The sequence below is a fragment of the Etheostoma cragini genome, chromosome 16, assembly GCF_013103735.1.
Source record: "Etheostoma cragini isolate CJK2018 chromosome 16, CSU_Ecrag_1.0, whole genome shotgun sequence".
NCBI classification, from domain to species: domain Eukaryota; kingdom Metazoa; phylum Chordata; class Actinopteri; order Perciformes; family Percidae; genus Etheostoma; species Etheostoma cragini.
Window position 1 is genome coordinate 16,127,162 of NC_048422.1, and position 7,981 is coordinate 16,135,142.

The following is a 7,981-nucleotide window of genomic DNA, read 5'->3' on the forward strand; positions in this document are numbered from 1 at the left end:
CACTAATAGACAAAACAAAATCAGTATACATGTGCTGATCCAATATTAATTTATCTGCAATCAGATTACACAATAAAGCTCAAATTATTGAGTTAATAGTCTACCTATCCCTAGCAGCTTAGCCAGTTAAGAAAGGTTTTACGATAGCTCACAATATCATACCACTCTAATTTGAATATTAAAATCTGATCAATCACTTGCTGCGTTGTAGTCTGCTGCTGCCCTGAGCTGCAATATAGGTCACTGATGCTGAGAGCCACATGAGGCAACAGTGCACTGACTCACCAGCATCACATCAGTCAAGAGTCAGTTTATGAGTCTACTCTCTCTCCCATAATTCTGCTCTACTGTGGAATTTTTCCAAATTAGGATATACTGTACGTTCTGAAAATAAAAGCTTCTCCATCCAGTTTACATATTATAAATCCCACACTATATGAAATGTTTTAGCAAATGTTTCTATTCCTAAGGAATAATTGGAGGTGCCTAAAATGTTCCAGCAGGGAGTGTTTCTTGCTTGCTAGTCAGCCCTTGGAAGATTGGAAAAGATTAAAACCTTCTCTGTGAGAGGCCTAATTAAAATTCTTCAGAAGAATGATCTTCCCATGACTGTTCACATCTTGAATTGAGACTTTTTACACTGGCAGACACTTAACTGACTCAAAGAAATAAGTGGTACTTTTGATTTATTCATACATGTTACATAGTAAGTATGGAAGTCCAGGATTGGAAACATTTTTTAATCCATTCTTTAGGAAATGCAAATTAAACATTTAAAATTAAGTAATATATCAAATTTTCTCGTGAGAAAAGACAATGTTAAAATGTTGACGAATTTGTTGATAGATAGCAGATTCAATAATTATAACTGGGCTGGTTTATGCAAAAAAATTGAACATTACAATGTGTTTGATTTGTTCATAGTGTTGTATGCATCTTTATGATTTCCAAGTGACATTGAACATTTGAAAACAAAAGTATTAAAAGCTTTATAAAATATCACATTTTGTGTCTATATTTAAGATGGTCTTTCTTAGAGAGAGTTTAAACTTTCATGTTCATTATTCATGGAACAAAGCACAAGTGCTGGGGCAAGTTTATAGCTCTGGTGCACTTAAACATGACAGTCAAAATGAGCATTGTTTGGTAGTTTTGTTGACAATCAAATCTGATCCTCTTAAACCCTTTAAATGCTTGTCCCTGTTACAACACACAGACAGTTGTCCAGAGAAGTCCAAACCAACTGCTTCTTAAGAGGGGCTCAAATTATTTAAGACATGAAATCCCCATCACAGTCTTGTCCGTCCATAGTGACCCAAACCAATTATGAAAGACAAAGACTCACACAGTATTTTGAAACTCTGGGATTGTTTTGTTGCTTTAGTTTGTTTTCAACATTGTGCTCTAAAAGGCTGCGCTCAGTAGGTGAATGGCTATATACTAACCCTATAATAATGAACCCATTACTAACCATCAAGAGTATTACAGACGCCGGATAGAACTTGAATGTTGTTCTAATAACTTAGGTAAGGTACATATGGCTTCACTTTTCTCTTGTTTAGGCTAATCACTAAATCACAGTCAGTTATCAGAATGCCTGCCATGATCAACCTTTGAAAAAGCAATTGTTGTCTTTTACTTATTACTATAAGTTGACATTTTGGGAAGAGAGAAAGATAAAACATGTGAATGATGCACCTCTGAAAACGGTGTTCTTGATGAGAATACAGAGTTACCATCCTGAAGATCTTCGGTGGATGTGAGCTATTGTTTTCAGTGTGCAGCCTGGAAATCACTGTCAATGCAATGGCAACTGCACTGTAGTCCCCTGGAAGCAGTGAGTACCACAAAATCACTAAATTATGCCTACCAGCTGAATGTGTGCCACAGAAGTTTGTGCCCTGACTTTGTTAAAGCATGATGTCAAAAGAAATCATTTAAGAACAGTAAAGCTGCAGGCCTGAAAACCCAAACAATGAGTCCCATATAGCTGAGGGAAACTTCAGAGGTGAGTGGTGAGTCTCTGTGTGTTCATCTAGCAACCCTTTTCAAGTTATACATAATCAATGGATCTATTATTAATAGTTTATAGTTGTTATTGTTATATTAATAGTTAAAATGTTTTGTAGATATGTTCAACAAACAGTAAACATGTATCACATATCAATATGATATGCTGACATAGAACGTAATCCACAAAGCATAACATTTCCTCTTAAATATAATTATGCAATGGCTACCCAAAACATTAGAAAACGGATGCAGGTGGAAAAGAAAATATTGCCAACACTTTGGCAAATTGCTAAATCCTGGCCACAGCTGGATTTCATCTCCGTACAAATTGGGGCCTGAAGATATTTTACGTCTGAGAAGACTGTATTTTGTTTAGGAGACCTCAGACACAACTTCTAGACTGGAGCAGATCAAATTACATTGCTGAGGGAACATGGGAGGCAACAGTGAGGCAAATTAAGTTAAAAGGTTCAATGTGGAATCGCTGGCCAGTGCAGACGTCTAATGTTCAGTAATGTGAAAGACCACGGCAAATCAAAACATATCACACCCTTTCCCTCTCCTACTCACAGTAACATGGGGCAGAACATTCAGATGAATGTCCAACCTCAGCTATCACCAAGCTAGCAAAGACCACGGCGGTGTCAAGCTAGATAAATGACTGTAGTTATTACTGTGTTGTCAGAGTTATCCTATTTTTAAGGCGTAATAACTGAGCTCCTAGCAGTGCTCAGTGGTACGCGGGTCAGGTTTGTAGTAGCTCAATTATGTCTGCTACCTGGCAACCACCAAATGTTAGGTCAGGATTAATAGTTTGCAGAGGACTGTACATGTTAACCAAATATGCAAGGTCTGATATTGCACATTTGAAAGAACCTCTTTACTTACACGGTTTTACTTACAAACATTTAGCAACCACAGCTCTTAAATATTATTCAAATGATGCCAGTGCAACATTTAGGCAATCAGCGGATTTTCTTTTTCATGTCTAATGGTAAACCCACAACACAAGAAAATGCTGCAAAAATTATAATTCCACTGCAAAACTCTACCACTACAGCTCCTGCAAAATTAACTTAATAATTAATGATTATTACATAACATCATATTCTGGTTCATCAGCAGTTAGAAGGCAAGCCACAAAAGGTTTTGCCTCCAGACATGAAATTGAAAGTGCATACTGTATGTGTATATGTGTATTTGTTGTCTAAATCTGTGTGTACTTTTATTTGTTTTTTTTAGCGGAGCTGGTCAGAAACGCAAAATGAATTTCAGTGTAAAGCGACAATGTTGTATCGTATCTTGTCTATTTATTTGATAAATAATTGATTTCTGTTTGTTAACTTTTGCACAATGTATTTCTTAATTGTAACTGTGCTTATGTTCCCTCACAGATGTTCAGACTGTGTTTACCCACTGTGAAGGAAGAGAAAGAGGGAGATGCAGAAAGACTGGACACAGGCTGCATTCAGATGACAAATTGTGTGGATTGAATGCCTAAATAGTTTATAACAATAAAATTGTCAGTGTTGTGATGTTTTTCTGAGCCTGCTTTCTGCTCCCCCTAGGCTTCACACAGAGCCCAAAATGTGTAGCTCCAGTAGCTGACAAAGATAGCAGTACATGCAGCCAAGGATTTCAAAACCATGGTTGACTTCTCAGATAATAAGTCAATGTTTTAATACAGTTTATGTACTGTGCCTGGGGGTGAGAGGGCATCCCTCCACATGAATTTTCAGATGTGTTTTTTTAAAGGCCATTGTAAAAAGAAAAAGAAAAAAACTCAAACAAAATGTCCTTCTGGAATTGTTAATCAAGGCTTAACATGGTTTAAATTCCATGGTTTCAAGAATGCAATTAACCACTTGTGATCAGCCACCAACCCTATAATTATGAGCCTACGGGGGCAGAATTCTTTTTGAACATCGGACTATACAAGCACGGTTAGGCCCCATGTGGTCTAACGAGACTGATAGCAGCAACACATAGGTCAGACAGGCCCTGGTGGAGGTCAACTGATTTAGCTGCCTCTCCAAAATATTGTAAGCAAACCAACAGTTCTGTGGGATTCTGTCACATCATTATGTGACACTGTTGTTTGTTTACGATAAAAACTGTTTTTTTTCCAAACCTCTCGGGAGGCAGCCTTCTGGCCACTACAGCTGCAGTCCTCCCCCACATAAAAACAATGCCATGCCAATACAAGAATACAAAAGACAGTAACAGAGAGCTGGTTGGTTCTGCCAATGCACTACTAGTAGTGTGCCGTTTTTAAATAATATCCAGTGTTTCCTCTATATTTCTGCTGGCACCGTAACAGAAATAGGGCAGACGCACAATTTAGTAGTAGTTGCCTTTTAAATGATGCTGCCGACATAATGCACCGTTGTCTGTCGCTCACATTGCAATTTAACAACAAGTACAACTATTCAGAGGTTACTGGGCCCATCCAGTTTAAGTCCACACACTGTTGTGTTGATGTAGTTTACTGTCAACACGTTTGCTCTCTTGTGAATCAACTATTCACAGCTCCACCAAAAACGTCACCGCGATGTGTCCGTTCTAATTGGACGTTTATCTTGTCAGTTCTGTCAGTTCATCAACCTTATATCAACCATCTGGAAACACTAAAACGGTAAGTGAGTCAGTGTAATATCATATAAACTGGAAAAAGTCTATAGATGTAGTCATTTGGGTTTGTGTTTCCCTATGAAGAAATCCTTGTAAAATTGATCTTTTAGACCTGTTGTAGATGTTAAAGGGATGTTACACTATTGGAAAGATGAATCTTTAAATTGGGTAACTTATGTAGTAGAAATGTGATTTCTTTTTTTTCTTTTTTTGAAATTGGTGCCTTCTAGACCCGGAAAAGCCGAAAAAGTGTTTTTGGCTCATGTGGATGAAAGACACCAAATCCCAGAATGCATCTGCTTCACTGCTCAAAGAGTCCACTCCCAATGTATGTGTGTGGAATGTAGAATGGTCGGCATCTAGAATTCACAAATTCCACCAGCGGTAAGCAGTAGTTAACACAGCCCACCTCCACTAGTCTTACCCGTGAGAGCAGCACCTGCTAGCAGGCCTGCTAGCTAGATAGCGGAGTCCGGTACATTGTTGTTCAGCCATGTTTCCACAAAAACAAAAACACACAGCAGTCTCTGAACTCACGCTAGGAGTTTAGTTTTTATTTATTGGTAGTTGGAGTTGGATGTAGTCCAGCTTGTTGTCTAATGATCGGACATTTGCAAGCAGGATGGATCGGACAGATGGCCATCTAGCGTTAGCTTTCCACCTAGCTGAAACTCCCGCCCTCGTACGGCATTTCTGCTTTGTTGTTCGGACAGACCTGCCGCCACTGCTAAAAACAAATCCTAAAGGAAGCACCGGCACTGATATCCATACACAATATAGTGTAATTATATAATCCATTCACTAATTAAGTTTATGGCTTGTTTATTTCCTCACCTTTAAAGAAGCACAGCCACATGTTTTTCAGACAATTCATCAGAAAGCTGCACTTCCACGGTCTGTAAAAAGGACTCCTGGTGCTGCATGTTCTCTTTTCATCAACATTGGGTCATCTTAAGCCATGACACAAGGATAGCTTTAAGCTACTGCTGGCATTTTTATTTTGGCAATATGATGTGGAATGCCTTCCCTCTGAAAAGGATTCCATGTTGCCAGCGTTTTGCCATTGAAAAGGCCACCAGATTGAATGAGGCATTCTGAATAGGGCAGCTTTTCTTCTGCAATTTCCGCTGCCAATGCAATTCTGCACTGCACATTTGGAGACGAAGGCAGAACCCTACTGCAGTATTGATTGACTTGCTTTCAACATAATGTCAATTCCAAACATTAAAGCTTAAGTTTTACTTTCAGTACTGTATGCAGAATTATTCATCTTTGGGTACCAAACAGAAAATGTTTCAACTAATCTTTAAAGGCCAAGCTCTACTGTGTTTTAGTTAGATAGAGATCTTTTATTGTTCACTGTGACCTTTTTTTTATTAGACTGATGTCTAGTACTCTAAACCTAGCAATCAAATACGCATAACATGCATTTGCTTCCTGTATACAGTATATTTGTTAATACAAATGAATGTAGCTAATTAGCTAACTGCTTTCCAAAGAGAAACAATCAAAAACAGAACAAAAACTGCAGTGGCAGTCATGGAAGTGCAGATAAATGCTTCCGGACCTATTTCAAACAGAAGCCACTTCTCTAATTTCATAGAGTTGGTATCAGTATCATACACAGTTATCTTGCCATGAGCAACATATTGACACCTAGTGTAAAAGAGTATGAGCTCCCCCCGCAGTTAGTCAGTGGAACAGCAATCAATGTAACTTGAGGGAACACGGAACGGCAACTTCTCACTGGTGACACACACGCACGCACACACGCACGCACGCTCGCACACACACAATAAAACAAGCATGTCCGTGCTTGCTTTCTTCCACGCACGCTTGGAGCCACGTCCAACACAGACCAGCACATACACAGAATCACAGATTCAGCTGACTATCTGCTTTCACAGAATTCAATACAGGCAGTAATTAATCCATAACACGGAATGTACAACAAAAAAAAAAATCATAACAGGGCGCATGACCGCAACTCATTCCATATCCTATATCCGAGCTGTGATGACACTCACTTTTAGTTTATGGACCATGCAGTTTCCGGAATGAATTGATCAACATGGATGGTAAAAGCCACGACTGGACTGCAAACAGAATTAGCTCGAATACAAATATTGATGCACAGTATTGTGCAGGCCTGCTAATGCACCTCTGAATGTTGCCCCTGTGATGCCATTCATCGAAGCCGCGGCAGGTCTGCGTAATATGCGAACCCCCAAAATGTGAGATCAATGTTTTTCTCAGTGTTTCATGCTCCTCTATTTCCGCACTTCTGCAGCATCACCGCGGGAAGATGCTGTCTCACAACGTGCAGAGAGAACGCAGTCGAGTGCACATAATCGAGATAATAACTGATTAGCATAATGTTTGGAGATGATGGGTTTAGAACATGAGATAAGTCATCTTATTTTTAATAGCCTCAGAACACTCCGTCGACATTCCGTCCGGGTGGAGCTTGTAAGAACTTGCACACCATGTATATAAAAAGGTAGCTTCACAGTGAGAAGAACAAATTGCCTCCATCCTGAATAGGACACCACCGGCTACCTAAGTAACATGCTGACCACGCAACATCGCCATAATTGTGCCACAATGTAGCCCTGCCTACCCGACTACTACCTCGTGGTCAGTGATGGACAGAAAAAGAAAATATATAAGATACCCTATTATTACGTTACCGGTCGTAGCCGGATAACCGTACAGCCTACTTACCTAAAACTGACTCTCCCCTCTTAGCGGTATTTGTGGTCCAAGATTTGTTAGTTCTCTAGCCAACAACTTCTGCTGGAGCGTATGTATCCAGTGCTCATGCTGGTAGCTCAGTCGCTGATGTTGGATTGCGGATGATTTTGCAATCCTTTTCATGCTCAAGGGGAAAAAATCCTTCGTTTCGGCGTGGTCTCGGGCATTGGCGCGCAGAGGAATAAAGTAATGAAGTCCGTCAGGAGGGGAAGGAGAACAGGGAGCTCTGGATGGGAGATTTATGCCGACGTGTTTGAAACTGTTCTGTTCTCTTTTTTTTCTCACCGTAGGAGCCGTTTGCGGGTGGAGAGGTGTGGGATGGATATCTAGGAAGGGAGGCTAGGATGAACAGAGTGAGGGCGAGAAAGGGGAGGTACAAAGAATACAGTCTTGCATTGTAGAGGACGGTCATGGCAGACAGTAAGGGGTGGGTCTGGACTGGATGAGGCGGAAGGCGAGGGAACTGAGGGGGGATGAGGATAAGAAGCCTTGTCGTGACTTTTTTTTCCCCTGCTGGTTTACACCAAGGCTGTAGGTTGACCATCATAGATCAATTGATCGTGACTAATTAAGGGGGGGGGGG

The 7,981-nt window shown here is 40.1% G+C and overlaps 1 protein-coding gene across 1 annotated transcript in view; it reads right to left on the bottom strand.

Moving 5' to 3' along the window:
* Nucleotides 1-7,796, bottom strand: part of brinp1 (bone morphogenetic protein/retinoic acid inducible neural-specific 1) — a 106,215-nt gene extending 98,419 nt beyond the window's left edge. The window contains exon 1 of the mRNA XM_034896350.1: nucleotides 7,369-7,796. The gene's annotated coding sequence lies outside the window, so the exon portion shown is untranslated. The remainder of the gene's footprint in view (nucleotides 1-7,368) is intronic.
* Nucleotides 7,797-7,981: the final 185 nt, after the last annotated feature.